Raw genomic sequence first — 22842 nt, 5'->3', positions numbered from 1 at the left:
TTAGAAGTGTGTCTCCCAAGTGATTCTAAGTCCAATCAAGAGGAACCATCACAGGCTGTGAAGCTGTCAGTCTGAAGTCTGTCTCTGTTACACTTGCAAGTGCCGTTGTCATCTACTGAAGGAGGCACTGGAGTTGCAGCCCCAGACAAGTAGGACAGAGACTTACAGAGTCCTTGCCTGATGTGTCTAGCAGCTTCTCAACAATAAGCACAGCTCTATTTGTTTACATGTGTTCACTTGATGGAGCTCTGAACTGGGTGGTTTGGACCATTTAGTTTAGATTTATATGTGCTTGATGAGAGAGGGGGATTTGTCAAAATTCTCACTTTGTCATATAGTGAAATCTTGCCAATTTAAATGGTTTTAAAAGACAAGTGGATGGTTTTGTAGTGAAAAGAATTATATATAGCTAATCTAGTAAAATAATGATGAAAACGTGCAAGTCACAAAAGGATACAATTAAAATTAGCAGAGGCTTGGGGCTGCAGAGATGGTGTAGCTGTTAAGCGTTTGCCTGCGAAGCCTAAGGATCCCGGTTTGAGGCTTGATTCCCCAGGACCCATGTTAGCCAGATGCACAAGGGGGCGCACGTGTCTGGAGTTTGTTTGCAGTGGCTGGAGGCTCTGGCGCGCCCATTCTCTCTCTCTCCCTCTTCCTCTGTCTGTCACTCTCAAATAAATAAATAAAAAATAAAAAAAAAATTAGCAGAGGCTAGGAAGATGGCTCAGCAGGCAAGCATGAGAGCCTGAGAGGGCCTAATTTGTCCTTGGTTTTATTTCTCAGCATCCACTGTACACACCAGTAACCTTAGTAGCCCAGAGAAACAATGGGACTCAGTGGTCAGCCAGTGACCAATCCTCAGCAGTAACCAAAAACTTAGCAGCCCCAGGTTCAGTGAGAGACTCTGTCTCAAAGAAACATATGGATAAGCAATAGAGAAGGACTCCCCATGTTCTCTTCTAGCATTTGTTCACAAGCTCATGGGGTACACACATCATGCACATGTGCATACACCACACTAAACAAATCATCCAAACTACACTCACATGTGTGCATAAAATATGCTAATTAGAATTAGTAAAGATTTATGCTAGAATGTAAAATCAGTATCAGGTTTAATAAAAGGTTAAGCTTCTGAGACAAAGGGTGTGGCTAACAGGCACCAGGTTCTGGCCTTGACCAAAAAAGGGGCAATTTTCTGGTGGCCAATTTCATAGTTTGCCATAAAAGAGATATGAATAGATGCTTTATTATAATGCATGATAAAAATTTATTTATGTTAAAATCAGAGCCTGAAGACACATCTGGTATTATCTAATCCAGAGTTCTCAAACATTGGGTTATAGATTATTTAGGCTTGTAAGACCTATACAACATTTTTCTTTGTTCTCAATCATGATTAAACAATAGTATAAAATTGTTTTGTATAAAGTAAAACCCATTTATATTAAATACTAGGTTTAAGCCAACATAACATTTTCTTTATATTCTTGTATTAGAATGTCCTGCCTAGTGTCTGAAATACTATTAATGACCAGTAATGGAGGATTGTACATATCATGTTTATATTGAGCAAAATTTAAAATCTTGCTTACTGTATGTCATTCTTCAGCATTTTTTTGGAAAATTTACCGTAGTTCCTAAGAAGTCAGATGCTTTTCTCAATTTCATTCAGCTAGACAGTTTTTGAAGAGAAAAAGACATCATTTTATGATAATAGTTTGTTATTTGTGAGAAAAGACTTTTACATGTACCTGACAGGAAAAATGAGTTTCTGCTTTCTCTTCTGTGTAATTTAGCTATTTGTGTTAGTTTTTACCAATTTTCTGAATGATAGAACGTTGTTTAGGCTAAGGAAAAAAGTCACGCATTAGTTTTTTTTTATTTATTTTTATTTATTTTATTTTATTTTCTCTTGAGGATCTCACTTTAACCCAGACCGACCTGCAATTCATTATGTCTGTCTCCTTCACCCTGGCAGTGCTTGTCAGGCTCACTACGGAAACAACACTCTTACTACTCTCCCCAATTCCTCTGTGGTTTCAGCTGGGACTTTCCTGAAGTGCAAGGGTTGGTTTATTTCCTCAGGATTTGCTACTTTCTCAAAAAAAAAAAAAAAAAAAAAAACAGATTCTCCAATAGAGAGTGAACTCAGCATAGGACAAATGGTATAAATGTTACTGATTTAGGGGAAAATTTGATGGATGTAGCCCTTCTTTCAGCCAAAGACTAGTGGGAGCTTGGCATTGGAGACCATACTCTTTGTCTCCATAGGATTCTGACCAGGTTCCCAGTTTCAGATACAGGTTCCTTTCCACTGAGAAGATACCTTAGCCAATCATCAAGCTATTGGTTACCCACCCAGACTGTGTGCCACCATTGCACTGACTTGTCCATGTCTTCAGTGTATTTCCTTCTGAGTAGCTCAGACCCCTGCTTGCTCACACTATGGTTGGCTACTTTGCTCCAGTAGCTCACATAGTGCTTTCCAGCACTAAATAGGATAACTGCCTGGGGACTGGCTCTCTTCCAGATTCAAACCAGGTCTCTCAGTGTTCTGTGTCAGCAGCATATGGTGTCTGCAGCAATAAGATCTTACCTTTCACCTTAGGCAGGTAATCAAGTGTTTTGATAGAAACCTGTCTTGTTTTAGGGACCTCATAGGTCTCTTTGCCAACAGCTCAATGTGGGTTGTTCAATGTAAGACTTCATTTCATCCTCTCCAGGGCCCTTCTTTTCAGGCACTCCCTCCATATTCCTGTTGGGAGTTAAATCTTTTAGTTTACCTTCAAGGGTAAAAGGTTTCTATGGTACCAGTTCATTTTGGGTTTAGTTTTATATTTGATTCCTCCCAATCTCCCTTCCCCTTACCACAAACCTTTCTATCCCTATTGTCCGGGCCTCAATTTGCCTATCAGATATACAAGAAACTTGAGCTGATCCATGTCAGGAACCTCAGATGAGTGAGAACATGTAGAGTTTGTCTTTCTGATTGTGTGTTTGCTGAATATGGTAGGTTCCAGTCCTTCCATTTTCCTATAAATATCATTGCATCATTTGTTTTCTTACTGCTAAGTATAATTCCATTTTATAAATGTACCACAACTTCAGTATACATTCTTCCAATGATGGGCCCCTGGGTTGATTTCAGTTCTTCGCTATAATGAATTGAACAGCTATAAATATGGTTGAGCAAATATCTCTGTAATGAAGCATGGAGCATTTAGGGTAAATGCCCAGTAAGGGAATAACTGGGCCTGTTGGTAGTTCTATATTCATCCTTTTCAGGAATCTTCATATTGATTTCCATAGTGGTTGTACAAGTTTGCATTCCCACCAAAATTGAAAGAGGGTTCCTCTTTCCCCACATCCTCACCAACATTTGTTGTCATTTGACTTTTTAATAATTACCATCCTGTCTGGAGTAAGATGGAATATCACAGATGCTTTAATTTGCATTTCCCTGATAGTTAGGGATATTAAACATTTTCTTAAGTATGTGTTTGCCTTTTGTATTTCTTCCTTTGGGAAGTTCCTACTCAGTTCTCTGTCCCATGTTTTGAGTGGGTTCTTGGATTTTATATCGTTCAGGTTTTTTTTTTTTTTTTTAGTTCTTTGTAGATTCTAGATACTAGATCTCTGTCAGTGGTATGGCTGGTGATTTTTTTTTTTCCAAATCTGTGGTAATGTATTGGTTCTGATTATAGTATGTTTGTCTGTGAAAAAGCTCTTTAACTTAATGAGATCCCATTAGTTGAGTGATTTTTCAAGTTCCTGAGCTACTAGGGCTTTGTTCACGAACTCTTTCTCCACTTCTTTTTTTATTGACAAGTTCCATAATTATTTAAAAAAGTATGATGGTAATTCCCTCCTACCCCTCACTTTCCCCTTTGAAACTCCATTCTCCATCATATCCCTTCCCCATCAGTCTATCTTTTATTTTGATGCCATGATCTTTTCCTGCTATTATAATGGTCTTGTGTAGATAGTGTCAGGATCTTTGAGGTCATGGATATCCAGGCCATTTTTGTGTTTGGAGGAGCACATTGTAAGCAGTCCTACCCTTCTATATCTTGGAGTGTTACTTGTCTGGAGGACCCCATTGTAAGGAGTCCTACCCTTCTATATCTTGGAGAGTTACTTCTGTTTTTCTTCCAGTAGTCAAAGAGTTTCAGATCTTTCCAACTATCCAGAGTTAACACAGGGAGATGAATTCCATATAAGATCAAGAATTTATGATTAGATCATTTACAGGCTTGTTAGAGGAAGTAAGAAGATATCTACCTAGAAAGATATTTCAGAGCATTATAGAAAAAGTTAGGGGCCAGTGTGCCAGAGACTCTTGTGACAAGCAAACTCTTTTTTTGTGTTTTGTATTTTTGTTTTTTTGTTTTTCAGGATGGGGTCTAATCTAGCCCAGGAAGACCTGGAATTCACTCTGTATTCTCAGGGTGTCCTTGAACTCATGGCGATCCTCCTACCTTTGCCTCCCAAGTGCTGGGATTAAAGGTGTGTGCCACCATGCCTGGCAGATAATCAAACTCTCAAAGTCAGCTGTGAACTTGGAATCTCCAACTCCTTCACAATGTGAAGTCGCAGATGCAGTGTTGGCTTGCTCACAGATGTCCTTTCCGATGCTTCCACTTCTACACAGTCATCACCTCTATTCTACAGCTAAAGGTCTAACTGTGAATGGCTGTTCCTGTTGGCCTTTAGGTGTAGTATATAAGAGATTATGAGGACATAGTGTAGAAGAGAGAAAGAGTTTATATTCCCAGGTGTCACTCTGTTTGACCATCCCATATATAACTGTGGTAATTCTCAAAGGACAAATAGCTACTGCTTGGTCCAAGTTCCTCATATATATCCAGGTTGGGCTAGAAGTGGACAGATAAAGAGAATAGTTAGGGTTCTAAGAATCATAGTCCCATTTAAATCAAGTTGACAACACTATCCAGCAACAAAGCATTTCAGAGTTCTGTTTTCTTCATAGTTCAATGATGTTGCTTATATCTATGAGTAACCACTATGACAACTTCCAATAGCCCAGTTTATTTTTAATTTGTGTTCATACATATGCATAAGACACACACACACACACACACACACACACACATATATATATATGTATATATCTATCTATCTATATATATCTATATCTATATCTATATATCTATATATATATCTATATATATATCTATATATATCTATCTATCTCTATCTATCTATCTATCTATCTATCTATCTATCTATCTATATATATATATACATTCACTTTCTGTTGTTCAACATAAATGTGAGTCATTCCTAGTGCTCAGAACATGTAGCTACATTTTTTCTGTTAATATATATTATTTGATTGAGTGCCTAGATCACTCAATAGAACTATTTCTTTTTTAATACTCTTTTATCCCCTCATTCTTGCTCCCATTTCCCTGGGTCCTCCTCACTGGGGTTATAATACTCACTTTGGGGTCATAAAAGCCTCATTCAGTCTCTGTAGGGGATCAGGGAGACCATGCCTCAAGTTATTCCTACCCACTTGGTGATTCTTACAATCCTTCCATACCTTCTGCAGCAATTTTCCCTGAGCCATGGCAGGCCTGTTGGCAGTCTGATTTAGTGTTATTTGTAGCCTCTGGATTTCTGTTTTGATAGGTTTTGGTTGGTCACAATGTCTGCCACCATGACCCTGGATCTGGTTGTCAGACTAGCAGTGACAGCAGTATTCATGTTGCCACTTCCACTCAGCTATCACGGGATCTTTTATTATATTAGTTGTCTTATATTTTAAGATAAGCAGCAAGCTTATTCTTACTTGGTCTGTTGATTCAGTTTGTTCCAAAAGATATATCAGTTTTACTTTATGAGAATCACATTTATCCATTTAATAATCTGCAAATGAATGATCTTCATATGTCAGGCTCCATTGGTACAGCTCTGTGAGTTAAGAAGGAAGGTAGATACTGAACACTCAAGTGAGAGAAAAGGCTAAAGTTTGAAATGAGCATGTGTGATTATTCATATGTATGTCTCCTCCATAGACTCAAGTCTTTAATTAAGCTTATAACTTGAATTTACAGCTGCCTGGCTGGAGGAGATGTCACTAGGGATTGATCTGGGAGTCCAGCCCTTAGGTGTCACTGGGGACAGATCTGAATTCCAGCCCAAAGGTATAGAGAACAGTGTTAGCTCTGGCAGACTTTCTGCTGCTTGATGTTTTGGGTTTTTGGTGGTTGATGGTGGTTTTTCTCTCTGCTTCGATGTATGAATGGGAAGCAGCTTCTTCCACCATTGGTGGAACTTCTCTCTGGATCTATAAGCTTGAGAAGAAAAAAAAAAACAAAAAAAAACTTCCTCCCATAAACTGTGTCTGGGTTGAATGACTATTCCAGCAACATGAAGCTGCCTAGTACACCAGAGAACATGTGCCAAGGTAAAATGAGTTCAGGTGATTGACATTTGCCCTGGGCCGTCTGGGGGAGGCTTCTGCAAGGAGGTCACCATCCTGAGCTAGCTTTCAAATGAGTTTTCTATGCTACTCTCAGTGTTAGTCACTGATGAAATCATTGAAACACTTCATGTACCATTGATCTAAGTCCTAGTGCTAAAGTTCAGCTCTCTCAGATAAGAGCAGACTTAATTATTTTTTCTAGAACACTGCATAGGAAGTCGTGATTTCATGTATTATGACCTCTTTGATTTGTCTTCTATTTGTGAGTTTGATGAGAAAATTGCTATGGAAACAAACATTATTCAAAAATGAAGAAATATTGATTCTGCCAAGTTATATTAATTATGGGAAATAAAGATAGCATTTGCTTTGCATTAGAGAATGTTTCAACTAAGAATTGGCAAACATGGGCTGGGAAGTTTGGAGCCCCAGAACCCAGGTAACAACTTGAATGCTGTGGCATGTCTGTAATCCTAGTGTGCCTACAGTGAGATGGGAGATAGAGGCAGGAGAATTGCAAGCAGCTTACTTGCCAGCAGGAACAAGAGAGCCTGCCTCAAATAAGGTTGGATGTGAGCATTAACACCTGAATTTAATCATCTGACCTCCACATGCACGCCTGCCATACATGCACTTATTAACGCACACATGAATATGTACAGACACATACACAACTACACTAACAAAAAAAAAAAAAAAACAATTGACAAACACTGACCTGGATGGTATATGACCCTATTATTTCTTTTCCATTTTTTGCATTTTTAAATGTAAAATATTTAAGGTTAAAGGGAATGGGATTCAACAGCAAGCATGGTACTCTAAGTTAAGTCCTTACATCACAAATACAAACTATTTATTAGTTATTGAAAATTTTGGACTCATATAAGTAAATATTGTTGGAACTCAGCCAGATTCAGTAAAGAATGTACGTGTATATGAATATTTATATATGTTTTTCTATGTAATATAGCCATTCCAAAAAATAAAATTGGTTGTGTTGATTTTTTTCTATCATATCTTTGTGTTTTTCATCATTTCTACTTTTTATTTCTTCCTAATTTCTTTGAGTTAGTCTCACATCTTAACTAGAGTGCATTACTCTTTAATTTTTAGGTTTCATTGTTTTGAAATTCTGAGAAATAAAAATTTAGAATTTTCTCCAATAACTACCTTTGTTATGTTCTACAAGTTCTGACATGTGATAGTGTCTAATAATTGTTTAACTGAAAAGATTTTCTAGGGCTGGAGAGATGGTTTAGCAGTTAAGAGCTTGCCTGTGAAGCCTAAGGATCTTGGTTTGAGGCTCTACTCCCCAAGACCCATGTTAGCCAGTTGCACAAGAGGGTGCACATATCTGGAGTTCATTTGCAGTAGCTAGAGGTCCTGGCGCACCCATTCTCTCTCTCTCTCTCTCCCTCGTTCTCTGTCCATCACTCTCAAATAAATAAATAAAAATAAAAAATATTTTCTAATTCCATTATAATTTCCTTTTTGATTTTTGAATTACCTATAAATTGCTTTTAACTTGGACAAGTAGAGGAAATTTTTATTAGGTATCATTACTTATATTTATAACTTTACTTTTTCATGTTGAAGAAAATGTAATACAAAAATATACATAGGCATACATGTATATATAGGTGTATATATACACACATACATGAATATATACATATGTATATATATATATAATTTCATACACATCCTACACGTTGGAGAAACAATAAATGACACATTTATTTTGTAGGAAGGCAATAGTTTTATATTTTATTTTATTTTATTTATTTGAGAGAGAATTAGACAGAAAAAAAGAGTGAAAGAGAGAATCAGTGTGCCAGAAATTCCAGCTACTAAAAATGAACTCCAGAAGCATGTACCACTTTGTGCATCTGCCTTATGTGGGTCCTGAGGAATCAAAGAGGGGCCTTTGTCTTTTCAGGCAGAAGACATAAAAATAATAACCTAACTTCATAACTATACACAATTCTCTATTTGTACTTAAATTCCTTTTCTAGTTTCCCACTCAGAAGAGTGGAAAATAAGCAAATGTTGAAAAGGTTAAAATATTATTATGATAGTCTTTCAATTTAATTGTGAAAAGAAGGAATTTTGTGTGGGAAAATAAGTACAATGTACATTGGCATAATTATATGAAATTCCATCATGAAGCTCATTATTTTACATGCTAACTGAAACCAAAAAGAAACTGGAACAGGGGAGATGGCTCCATGGGTAACAATGCTTGCTGTATAAGCATGAAGTCCTATGTTTGACCCCTAGCACTAACATGGCCACACGTGCCTATAACTGCAGAGCTGAGAGGGCTGAGTCAGAAGGATTGCCAGGGCTCACTTGAAGTTCAGGGAGAAGACCCTATCTCAGCAAACTAAGGCAGAACAGCAATAGAAGAAGACACCCAGCTTCTTCTTCTGGACTCTTCATGCATGCACATGGGGTACACACACTTGCACACACATGCCAAAAATAATTTGAAAAGACAGGCATGGTGGTGCACGCCTTTAATCCCAGCACTTGGGAGGCAGAGGTAGGAGGATCACCATGAGTTCGAGGCTGCCCTGAGATACTACATAGTGAATTCCAGGTCAGCCTGTGCTAGAATGAAACCCTACCTTGAAAAACCAAAATGATGATGATGATGATGATGATGATGATGATGATGATGATGATAATAATAATAATAATTTAACAGTAATGGTAGAATAGAAAACCAAAATTGCTTAAAATTACAATGTCTTCAGAGATAAGTTAGTCCAGTGGTCCCCAACCCCCCATGAACTCCTTGGCTATGCAATTGTTTATCTATCCATATTATGAAGCCAAGAAATACTCCACAAAATATGGGAAGCACTGAGGTGGTTCAAGTAATGTTGTAGAAAGAAACCATAATACATGTCCTACAAGTCCCCAAGAATAGAATGGAGGAAAGTAATAGTAAACATTTGTTTCACTGTATGAGGACAGATACATGCCAAATACTATAGAGACACTGAAAAGTGAAATGCTAGCTTTTACCTACAGTGACAGTAGAGGCAAGGTCCCACTATTTTGCCTAGGCAGACCTGTAATACCTCTTCAATCCTTACCGTTAGCCTCTTGCATACTTGGATTACAGAAGTGTACCACAATACCTATCTAAAGTGTTTTCACTAAAAGTCTCCAGCAGTTTCATTTACCAATCACTTAGATGTGCTTTATTGTGTACACCAAAGATATATTTAATTATTTGAACCATATATAATTTGCTGAAAAACTGGTACATAAGGTCATATGCCATTGATTGCCTTTTAAATGTGATGTGCTAATTCAGGACACCAAGAGTTTTCAAAGCTCCATATTGTTGAGATAATTTCTGCTACTCTGAGGTAGAAACAAATGAGTCCTTCATAAATCATTGAGCCAGATTTATAGAGAAGGGAAGCTTGTAAAGTGTACCTTGTGGTCATTAAGTGGTCTTTGTCTTCTTCACAGAGCATTCTGTATTGATGGTCTAAACCACGCATCACAGAAATTTATGTGGTTGCTACTTTTATTTCACTCACTGAGTCAGAAGGGAGTGGAGGAGAGAGGACATTTTAGTCCTCTGATTATATCTTTACAGCATTTCCACAAATAAAAAGCTTGGCGTTTGAGTGGTCAAAGGAATATATACTTTGATTTCCATAGCAAAATGAGTGGAGTAGAAAAACCCAGAACTGGAAATGAAATAATTGGTTTGCTTGCTCAATGGGTAGAGCACTTGTCTAGTATGAACAAAGCCACAAGGGCTGTACACAGCAATAATCCCATCACTCACGGTTTAGAAGCAGGAGGACCACTGCATTCAAGGCCATCCTTGACTACATGGTAAACTCTAAAGACCCCAAAAAGAAAAAAAAATGATGCAGAACTGAAGGTACAGTTAAACTTGTGTAGCTTTATGCTCAGGTGGATGAACACCAGAGAATTGTGAGGAAATAATGAGGTAGAGGGTATGATGTCATGGGAAAAAACTGGGGAGAAATTTTCTCAGTTTCTTCACTGTGTCCCTGTGTCTTCAGCGAGAGGGTTGTTCTTCCTCGGGATACAGGGAGGCCAGCTCTCCTTCCTAGATTTTGACTGCTTCAGAGGAAAAGGGCATGCTGCATCATCTGGGGATAGCCTTCCTGCTTCGGCAGTTTTCTTGTGTTCCTGACAATTACCCTGTTTGTTCTCTTCTCCTTTCTCCTTTTTCTTCTGTTTTGTTAATGTAACCCAGGCTGTCTTCAAGCTTTCAAACCTGTTTCAGCCTCCTGAGTGCGAAGATCACAGGTGTGTACTACCATGTGCATTCCAACTGTTTAGCTTCTTTTATTTTGGTGTATGTGTAGGCGTAGTACATGTGGTACATGTCTGGTGTAGGTGTCGTGTTCGCGTGCCCAGTGCGCATGAGTATGGAGACCAGAGAAAAATGTCAGTTGTTGCTTTGTATTGTGCACTTGCCTCGTTTCCCTGAGACAGAGTTTTCTATTTTGGGACTGGATTGGCTGACCACAAAGTCCCAGTAATCGGATACACTCATGTATGGTCATGGAAAGGTTTTTACGTGGATGCTGGGGACTGAACTCAAGTTTTCATGTTTGGGCATGCAAGTGTTCTTACCCACTGAGTCCCTTTAGTTTCCTTTTTTATGTTTATCCATTTGTCAGGTAACCCTGCACACTCTCCTCTTCTGATCTTGCCTTTCTTTTTCTTTATGTTCCCTCAGCAATTGATTGTGGCCTGTTTACTGTAGAAGCATTTGCCTCTTCTTGCTATGATACTATCTCCCTGAAGGCATCAGTTTTTAGCTGGTCACTTTTTATTTTGGCTAACAGCTGGTCAGGAAATATCTGTTGAATTAGATTTAATTAACTCTGACTAGATGAAAATGGAAATATGTTATTGGGAATATGATTTGACTCATGAAAAGCAAATGGAAAATAATAATACATGTCAAATTTTAATAAGCTAACTTAAACACATTTGATATGTAAAATTATGTAGTATAGTATATGTGACAGTTGATTGATACATAGCTGTTTCCACTTGTAAGTATGTGAGGTGATGGATATGGTATTTAGCTTGATTTAATCATTTCACAATGTATTCATATATCAAAATATGCTGTATATTGCAAATATGAACCGTTAGTTGTCAGTTATTCATTTAAGAAAATGGGGAGCTGGGATTGTAGTTCAGTTGGTCGAGTGCTTATCCAGCATGCGTAAAGCCATGGGTTTGATCTCTAGCACTGCATAAATCAGGTGTAGTTTCCTATGCCTTTTTATCCTAGCACTCTATAGGTGGAAGCAAGATTTCTTTTCTAAGTCATACAAAATGTGTTTTGAAATATATATATATATATATATATATATATATATGATGCACACATATATTATATATAATATATACACTATGTATATACATTACATGCACATATATATTATATATAATATACATACATAAATGTATATATAGATATATATTATATATATATTTTTCATTTCTCTTCCTTATCATGCTCAAAGAAGAGTTTGATGACTTGGGATGATTTTGGAAGGTTTTTGGAATGAAATAAGGAATAGAGGAAGATGAGGTCTGTGAGCTTGGAGCAGAGGCTAGAAGAGAGTCTCATATAGGCTACCTCTGTCTTGCAGTTCATAGAAGCTCCCAGAGCAGCAAGCGGTATAGCACTCTAGAGAGGAAGGAATAGAGCATGGTTCATGTTTGGGGTCTGCTTAGAATTGTAGCTGGGCAGACATTAATAGTCTTGGAGGTTACAGACAGAAAGATGACACATCCTGTCTCACAGGTAATATTGATGAAGCAAACATCACAATTGCCTCTCCATAGGATTTAAAATACCATATAAAATCGAGGGAGGTGGGGGTATCAGAACTGTGGTCCTCTCCTTTAAGAGTTAATCCAGTGTAGCCCATCAAACACCTGGTGAAGAAACCACCACTCATCACCCTCACCTAAGTGCATGCTAAGGAAGTCGGAGAAATAGTTGTCCCTTTTTGACATAATGTTACTATTTTCCTTAGAAGCACTTCTCACCATATAGTTGATTACAGGTCCTCATTGCAAAGTCTGCCTACTTTTCTGAGTTCTTATTCAAAAAAACATAATTTTCTCTTCCCTCCTTTAAATTTCTTCTTTGGATGGCAGCTGAAGTCTTAAGCAACTTGCCCTGTCACTTTAGAACTTTCTGTTTTCTCAAAAAATCTTATTTACTAACTCTTCATTTGTCCATAGGCCTAATTTTTCATGCTTGGGACAATAGGGAAATCTTCAATATTAGGACTTCTTGTTTACAATAATTACAATTAATCATTTTAGAAACAACACCTTTTTGTTTTCTCTTCCCCTCCCAATAGTGATAGGATGGAACCCAGTACCTAGTATATACTTGGCCAGCTCTCTATCACTGAAAAACAGCCCCAGGCCCTTAGAAATGAGCCAGTGAAATAATTACTCTTCAGTTTGTTTGGACCTTGCAGGTACAGAATTAAAAGGAGTTAAAATGAATAAGATACAAGTAAATTGCCCAAGTCCCACCTTCTCTCCATTGCCTTTCTCAAAGTCTTATCTTGTCTTAGAAGTTTGGTTGGTTGGTGCTTTGGTTTCCAGACGTAGGGTCTAATTCTGTAACCCAAGTTGACCTGGAAGGAAATCACTTTGGAACCTAGGGTGGCCTCAGTCTCATGGGTACTCTTTTGCCTCAGCATCTCAAGTTCGGGAACTACAGGCATAAATCCGCATGTTTGGCTAGATTTTTTTTTAATTAACTCTTTTAAAAACTTTTCTAGTACCTATGCCAAGTATACATATGGGGCTGGAGAGATGGCTCAGTGGGCAAAACACTTGCGATGCCACGATTTCAGATGCCCAGGCCCCAGTTAAAAGCCAGAAACAACAGCAGTTTCTGTAATCCCAGTGCTTCTTTGGAGAGATGCAGGGAAGAGAAAGGAGAAGTTCCTTGTAGCTTTCGAATAGACCATTACACAACAACGAGAGTACCCTGCCTCAAAATGAGGTGGAATGTGAGGACCAACCTGAAAATTTGCTTTTGAATTTGACAAGTGCACTATGCCATATGTTCGCTTGAACTCTCATGCACCATAAATAAATAAATAAATAAATAAATAAATAAATAAATAAATAAATAAATAAATGCATATGTTTATAATGTGTCAAAACTAAAGTTATTGTCTTAACCTCTATGTATGGTATTACAACCTTCCATATTTGCTAAAAGGGTATGGATCAACCCATATCAGTATACTCTGGAAAATTTATTCTGTTTATAGACCACATAGCATTCCCTGACATAAATATAACATTTATGTTTTAAAAATACAATATTGATGAGTATGTGGGGGATTTTCTATGTTTTATTATGACAAAGTGCTATAATTATCATCCTTATATATATTTAGCAGTTATATAGTTGCATCTATTCAAATGACTCACAAAATATGTTCTGGTTTAAAATCATAAGAAGCTTAGTTAAGAGTAAATTATATTTTTCTTTCTTGTTTTCACTATAGAAGTTCCAGTTTTGGTGCTTATTTAAAAACAACTTTTAGTACTATAAAATGCTTTGAAACAGAAGACAAAAACAATATACAGTAATTGTATGATAAATTTAATGTGAACATAATGAAGACAGGCATTTATTTTAATTACTTGTATTTTGGCAGATGTCCTTTCTTCTTTCTTTTGTCAATTTGTTACATTACTGATGATGGTGTTTTTGAACAGAGGATAATTTAGTCTCATTAGCATCACTAAAAAGAAGGAAAATCAGAAATAATATTTTCAGTTATATCTTTTGTGTTATTTCTTACTTTGCCTTAAATGCAATCTATTTAAATAGTTAAATCATGAATTTAGATGTGGGTCTACTATTGTTGGTGGTATAAAATTGTTATCCTCATATTAATACCAAATATTAAAAATTGTGAAATACGGAAAATCCCTCTCTTTACACTAAGTCTTATTCAGGGTTTTAAATATTCTAAGAGAACAAACTCTTCCAGATATATTCAATCAAGGCTTAGTTTTATAAGGACTTTAATATTTTAACTATTAAACGGAAATGATATTTTATTTTCAAAAATATTTATGAAAATTTGCATATTCCCTTTCTACTATCCTCTTCCCACATCCCTCCCAAGTGAATCCCCTCTTCTTTCTCCTCAATCTACAACATGTTGTGGGTCTTGTGCTGGCAACAACAGCCACTGTGAGGTCATGAATGTAGTGACCACTCTGTTTCTAGAAGGCAACATTTCAAAGCATCCCTCCTCATCATTTGGCTTGTACATTCTTTTTGAAAGGTTATTTTTTTTTCTTTTTAAATTTTGTTGAAAATTTTCACACATATAGACAATGTACCTTGATCACAATCCCTTCTTACTATTTTCCTTCTGTGTCCTCCTTTATCCTCTCTCCACTAAACTCCTTCTTCCTCACAACTAGTGCCTCATCTATTTTGATGTCATCATATTTTTGCTCTCATATTATGAATGTCCTGTGTAGGTAGCGTCAGCCACTATAGTGTTATGAATGCTATAGCCACTTTGTGTCTTGAAGACAATATTCCAACGTACTCTCATTTCTTCCACTCTTAGATTCTTTCCACCACTTCCGCAATGGTCTCTGAGAATTGGAGGGTATGATAAAGATGTCTCACTTAGTGCTGAACACTCCGCTGTCACTTCTTCTCAGAACTTTGATAAGTTTTCAGTCTTCCCAGTAGTTACCACCATCTGGAAAGAGAAACTTCTATAACCAAAAGAGTAGCATTAGTATATGGGCATCAGCATAAATATTCAGAAGGTAATTTGGTGGGCACAATATATCTAGTTAGCTAAGCAACAGTAGTAGCTTTCCATCCCTAGGGCTTATTACCTCCACATCCATAGGCTTTTGATTAGGTTTCCAGTACCAGACATGAATTTCCTCCCACAGAGCAGGCAAGGCATCTACTCAAAGAGGAGCTGGTTTCCCACTTATAGACATGTCACCATTGCACCAGGTGGCACATTTTACTGGCCGGTCAGCTATGAAGCTCCCTGGATCCACTTCTGTTTCAGGCTATTCTTGACTTTTATTTCCCCAATAGGCTGCATATGTCTTTCCAGCATCCTGACAGCTAGTCAACAGGGAGGAGGCTTCCAGTTCAGTTCTAGCTTGATTTTTCAGTGTCTTGCAGCCCAAGCATGTGTAGCCTTCAGTCTTATCACCTAATTTTGTTGGGTAATCAAGTGGCTTTTACATTTTTTTCTGCAGCCTTTTCCACAATTGTTCCTGATTCCTTGAAGGATACGATAAAGATGTCTCCCTTAATGCTGAACACTCAATTGTCAAGAAGTAATTGTAAAAATAAATTTCATGTGTAGTACATGTGCCCATATGTATGTTTATATTCATGTTTATGCACCTGTGTGGAGATGTGCTTGTATGTGTGTGCACATGCATGTGAAGGCTAGAGGTCGATGACCAGTGTTTTTCTCAGTAGCTTGCCACGTTGTTTTTGGAGACAAGGTCTCTCACTGAACCCAGAACTCATGGATTTTTCTAAGATGGCTAGCCAGATGCCTGATGTATTACCTACCTTCACCTCCCAAGCACTGGGAATTACAGACATGCAACATTGTTCCTTGTTTGTGGATGGGTGCTGGGGATCTAAACTCAGATCTTCATGCTTATGTCACAGACGCTTTACCGACTGAGCCATCTGTTCAGCCCCAGAAGTGATCTTACACCAGTATTCATAACCTGTCACACTATTAGTTTTCTATTTTAGTGCCACAAGCACTGGCTTAAAATGGCATTTTCTTACTTTTCAGGGTGTGTGGTTGTGCTACCATGCCTGCTGGCTTTCTTCAACAAGACTGTCAGCCGCAGCATGAGGAGTTTCCCTTAGTGTTTTAGGGAACTTCTACTCAATTAAACCAAGATTCTTTTTTTTAAAGTTATTTATTTATTTATGGAATTTCAAATGGGAAAGTGTGGGGGTGGGGAGGGAGGGAATTACCATGGGATATATTTTATAATCATGGAAAATGTTAATAAAAATTAAAAAGAAAAAAAATTAAAAGAAATAGGTAAAATTAATTTGAATAAAGTAATTTATTTAAGCTACTATATTTGCCAATATAGAAATATTTGCCAATTATTCAACATGTAATTAATATTTCATGAAATACTGTCATAAAACAGACCTGCGTTTTATATGAGACTCAATCATGAAACAAAATCACTCTAAGCTCATTGAAGAGCATGTAGGAAAATAAATGACTTTAAATAAAAATCGTACAACATGATGTGATATGCCATTTTTCATACACTGGATTCATAAATAATTTTTATGAAGTATATCACTCAGGGTTGCTTAAAAACCCTGAGTTGTATAAAAACCCATATACTTTGCAAGTCAGAGTGTCTGTTGGTGCAATATTTCTGCAGAATGGGTCACATTGTCTATTCATTATCCAAACCGATTTACCTTTGCATGTGTATGTATTAGTGTGTGTGTGTGAGTGTGTGTGTGTGTGTGTGTGTTTGTGTATGTTCATGTGTGTGTGCAAATGTAGAGGTTAGAGGACAATTTTTGAGTGTCAGTCCTCACCTTCCAACTTGTTTGAGGCAGGGCCTCTTATCATTTGATACTTCATAGGCATGCTATCTGACCTACAAGCTTCTGGGGATTCTCATGGCTCTGTCTCCAGTCAGTCCATAAGAATTCTGGGATTGCAGATCCTCAGTATCACATGGGCCTTCACATTAATACTGTCCATCCAAACCTAGGTCACCATGCTTGTGTGGCAAGCACTTTCCTCACTGAACCATCTCCCTAGCCCCAAGAGTCAATTTTAAATGTGCATAGGACTGGGGATTTAGCTCAGTGGTAGAGGACATGCTTACCACATGTAATATCCTGTTCTCTACTCTGAGCACCAAGAAAATAAAAGGCAAATAAAAATAAAGTTATTCATATCTCTTGTGAAATAATTTATTATGGGAGTTTATCATGAAGAAATCAGGTAACCAATGTTAACAAACATCCCTCCAAAGGAAATAATAGATGATATATTCAGAATCAAATAAGATGGCCCAGAAAACACAGATTGAGATTCTCTAAATGATATGGTATAATGTGGAAGTGGTTACATGGACTTTTCATAGTCACAAAATAAAAAAAACTTATAAATCAAGGCGATTTTCAAATCCTTTGCTGGTGGGTTATAGGAAAGTGGGGGAAATCTCTGATCTAGGCTGTAGATACTCTCTGATTGAAGCAGACACCCAGAAGTTGTTTTGCTAAGTGACATTGAATCTTCACTCACTCCCCACAAGATAACTAAAAGCTAGATGGAATCCTGATATTTCTGCCTTTATTTTGTGTATGTCCTTTGGTTAAAGGCACAGAGATAAGTTATTGGCCTTAATCTTTCCCCTTGAGTCACACTGAATTTCAGAACAAAACCTCGTAGGATGGTATGGCACTTGCAAGAGAACAGCTATCCATGAGTATAAGCCTACAATCCCGGGAATAACAACTTAACACCTTGCAGGAGGAAAGCTGAAATAATATTGAGTTAGTGATGAGTGAGACTCCATCTTGACCACAACTGCTCAATTATACATCTTGTCCTCTCTTTAAACCTAAACTTCTTATTATCCCTTTGAAGATGGACTTAAGTGGATGTCATTGAGACTCCTTTATTTGTTCCTCTTCCCAATGTTACTACATCTAAAAAGTCTATTTTTCACCATTTCTGTTTTTCTGTGTGATGGTGGTTGAGCCTAGCTTGTTGGAGCCATAAGAACCCAGGCTTTTGCTATCAAAATTTCAAGTAATTTGATGACGTTTTTTTTTTTCTTCTATGTTGGTGGAGTGCATGGGACACCACATCAGCATATATACATATGCACATGCACGTGAATACAACACACATATACACAATATTATGATACCTAAAACAGTGCCCCCACAAGGATCCACATAGCCCAACAGTCAGTAGTGTTGGCCTTGAGAATCTGTACTATATAAAATAAGTAGTCTAAAACTATTTCAAATACGATTCCTGGGATGGTTACTGTTGCCTGACAACTTGATTAGAACTAGAAACACCTAGGAAGCACATTTCTGGGCAAGTCTGTGAGGGAGCTTCCAGCTTAGGTTGGGGTGGGAAGACCTATGCTAACTGTACACAGCACCACGCCATGGGCAAATCAAAAGGAGAAAGTGAGCTGAGCACCAGCATTCATTTCTCTGCTTCTATATAGTGTACTGAAATATGACAAGTGTCTCATGTTCCTCCATGCCATGACTGTGTGGCCTTGATCTATAAACCAAAACAAGCTCTTCCTCCCTTAATTTGCTTCTTGTCAGGCATTTTCTCATAACAACAAGGAAAGTACCAAATGTAAATCCAATAAAGTGAGAAATGTCCCAACTATACAGTTTCCCACCCATCTCTGTATCTTTTTTGCATATGCATGTATATGGTATCATATGTGTGTGTTGCTGTGTGTGTAGTGTATATGTGAGTACAGATCTATGCACTCTGTGATCATTTGCGTGGAGGCCAGAGGCGAACTTTGGGTGTCATCTTCTTTTTGCTCATTTTTAAGTGTTTCCTTGAGATAGAATCTCTTAATCATTCTGGAGTTTTCTGTTTTTGTGAGCCCGAGAGATTATCTGATTTCTATTCCCCACAAAACTAAGTTTATAGGTATGTATGGATATACCCAGTTGTTTACATAGCTACAGGGGAATCGAAACCCAAGAGGCTACAGGCCTTTATGCTTGCTCTGGAAATGCTTTTAACCAGTGATCAATCTTTCTAGCCCCATTTCTATACATTTTTAAGAATCAGACATTCCCTCCTTATCTATGAGAATAAACAAAGTATATTATCTGAAAGTTGATGCAGAAAAGTTTCTTTTCATTGAACTAATGAGCAAATCCAGGAAGGTTCCTGGTCTCTTCTTCCTTATACTCCTGCACCTGCTGTGTTGTAGCCTGCCTCCTCTTTTCAACTTTTAAGCTTGCATACTTCATAGTCATGACTCCTGCATATTACATGTATTTTGGGATTTTGTGTACCAAGTTGAGATTGTGCTACTGGAGTTGTTTTAGGGCAAAATCCAGAGCTTTAGCAACTCAGAGAGCTATGTTCAGTCATTTTGAAGCAGAGTAGAAATATAGGGAAATTTAGGGAAAGATCTGTCCTCTGAGGATTATATTTTCCTGGAATCCAAGGTGACTGAAGGTTTAGGACAATGAGCTATCTCTGTGTCATCAGCCAAAGTAAAGAAGACAGATACAGAATGAAGGCCATAATGTCAGGCTTTCATCTTGCTTTTAGTTACCTTAGGTTCCCAAGCAAAGAGTCAATACTTTTTAGCAAAAGCCAATTTAAGTGCCTGTTTCAATTAGATATGCAATTTAGTGTGCTGTTCTGTGATTCTGTACTGAGGAGAGATAACAATTCCATATCTGAGTGTGTGTTTTCTACATTCCTCATTTAATCTTCCAGGGTGCTAGATAAGATTAGGACAGTATCAGTATCAGAGAGGGAAATATTGCTCCTTCTTCCCTTCTGAATTTTCTTCAGGGTCTTCTGTACTAAAAGACAGACTCATCAGAGACATAAAGACTGCAAATAACAGCCTAAAAGAAAAAAAAATGTGTTTATTTCATGATTGCTACATGCCTAAGAGAGATGATATTTATTGGGGGTAAGAAAACACAGCTCTCTTCTCAGAGAGACTAAGAGATAGATTATTCTAGATGCAAATATGAGTGACTGCTGCCTGGGAACATGGATTAAGGCTTATCTCCCCACATATACAAAATGGTAGTAGTGTCATGAAGTTTTTGTAGTTATAGAACAAAATATAGTCATTTTTCAAGCACTTTTCAAATACATTGGTGAAAGCATTGTTAAGTGAGTTACAAAAAAAGGTGTGAGAATCTCTGCTATAGGCCAAAGATGCTATCTGATGGCATTCTTAGCTTTTAACAACCCCAAAGGTTTCATTCACATGGCAGGTATAACACAGAGAATGAATGAGCACAAGGGACATTAGAGATAGCCTAAAATAATCTAGCTGTGGATCTAAAGCCTTCCAACTTACCACAGTTACAGAAGTTTTAATCAACCACACAACAATAGGAATAAATGCAATGGTAGGGATATTTTCTTTATAAAAATCAACATAAAAATAATTGACTTAGTCTTGTGCTTAAGTTGTCGCATCGTTTTCTGCCTTTATGTCTGCGGGGCAGCTACGTTGGCGGTGAAGACCCTAAATCCTAAGACCGAGGTGGCCCAAGCTCACGCGGCTCTGGCAGTGAATATCAGCGCAGCTCGGGGGCTGCAGGATGTGCTAAGGACAAACTTAGGGCTTAAGGGCACCATGAAGATGCTTGTTTCTGGTGCTGGAGATATCAAGCTTACTAAAGATGGCAATGTGCTGCTTCATGAAATGCAAATTCAACACCCAACTTCTTCCTTAATAGCAAAAGTAGCTACAGCCCAGGATGACATAACTGGTGATGGTACTACTTCCAATGTTCTCATCATTGGAGAGCTACTGAAGCAGGCAGATCTCTACATTTCTGAGGGTCTTCATCCCAGAATAATCACTGAAGGTTTCAAAGCTGCAAAGGAAAAGGCCCTTCAAATTTTGGAACAAATTAAAGTGAGCAAAGAGATGGATAGGGAAACACTTGTAGATGTGGCCAGAACATCTCTTCAAACTAAAGTTCATGCTGAACTTGCATATGTATTAACAGAAGCTGTCATGGACTCCATTTTGGCCATTAAAAAAAAAAAAAAAGATGAACCTATTTACCTCTTCATGGTTGAAATCATGGAGATGAAACATAAATCTGAAACTGATACAAGCTTAATTAGAGGACTTGTATGGGATCACGGAGCACGGCATCCTGACATGAAGAAAAGAGTAGAGAACGCATACATCCTCACATGCAATGTGTCATTAGAGTATGAGAAAACAGAAGTGAATTCGGGCTTTTCTTTACAAGAGTGCAGAGGAGAGAGAAAAGCTAGTAAGATGTGAAAGAAAATGCATTGAAGATAGAGTTAAAAATATAATAGAACTGAAAAAGAAAGTCTGTGGTGATTCAGATAAAGGATTTGTTGTTATTAATCAAAAGGGAATTGACCCATTTTCCTTAGATGCTCTTGAAAAAGAAGGCATATTTGCTTTGCACAGAGCAAAAAGGAGGAATATGGAGAGACTGACTCTTGCATGTGGCGGGGTAGCTCTAAATTCGTTGGCTGACCTAAATCCTGACTGGGATATGCAGGACTTGTGTATGAGTACACATTGGGAGAAAAGAATTTCACCTTTATTGAGAAATGTAACAATCCCCGTTCTGTCACATTATTGATCAAAGGACCAAATAAGCACACGCTCAATCAGATCAAGGATGCAGTAAGAGATGGCTTGAGGGCTGTCAAAAATGCCATTGATGACTGCTGTGTGGTTCCAGGTGCTGGTGCTGTAGAAGTGGCGATAGCAGAAGCCCTGATTAAATATAAGCCAAGTGGGAAGGGCAGGGCCCAGCTTAGAGTCCAGGCATTTGCAGATGCACTACTCATTATTCCCAACGTTCTTTAACAGAACTCTGGTTTTGACCTTCAGGAAACATTAGTTATAATGAAAGCTGAACATACAGAAACTGGTCAGCTTGTAGGTGTGGACTTAAACACAGGTGAACCGATGGTGGCAGCAGATGTAGGTGTGTGGGATAACTATTGTGTGAAGAAACAGCTGCTTCATTCCTGCACTGTGATTGCTACCAACATTCTCCTGGTTGATGAGATCATGCGAGCTGGAATGTCATCTCTGAAAGGCTGAATTGGAATCTTGTATTGTAGAAATGGTCATTTTTGTGCAAGCTTCAAGTGACTTTCAAAGGAATTTTCTTCCCTTATGAAAAAAAAATACTTGTAATCTGTTTAAATTATACTGTAAAATCATAACTATGGTATTTTTTTTAATTGCACTGAGTGTACACACAAAGTCCTTTATACCCAGTGAAAAGTTTTGTTTTAGCTGCAATGATAACAAAAGTACATGTTAGATTGGCATGCTGTCTACCTTGTTTCTTAACTGTTCCTTGAAGAATTGTACTGTTAGTTTTTTGAAGACAGTGGTGGTGGTACACACCTGTAATCCCAGCACTTTGGAAATAGACACAGGAATTTTAAGCCAGTTTAGGCTACAATGATATCTTGAGAAAAGAACAATTTTATTCTTAGGGGTGTATTTTAAACTTTAGCCAACTTCCCTGATAATATCTGAATGTAATG

The 22842-nt window shown here is 37.7% G+C and overlaps 1 pseudogene; it reads left to right on the top strand.

The window, feature by feature from the left end:
- The first annotated feature begins 19777 nt into the window (after window positions 1-19777).
- On the top strand, window positions 19778-22387 carry LOC101615952 (annotated as a pseudogene).
- Window positions 22388-22842: the final 455 nt, after the last annotated feature.

Source organism: Jaculus jaculus, chromosome X, assembly GCF_020740685.1.
Source record: "Jaculus jaculus isolate mJacJac1 chromosome X, mJacJac1.mat.Y.cur, whole genome shotgun sequence".
In the NCBI taxonomy this organism is placed as follows: domain Eukaryota; kingdom Metazoa; phylum Chordata; class Mammalia; order Rodentia; family Dipodidae; genus Jaculus; species Jaculus jaculus.
This window is presented reverse-complemented; position numbering and strand designations above follow the sequence as displayed.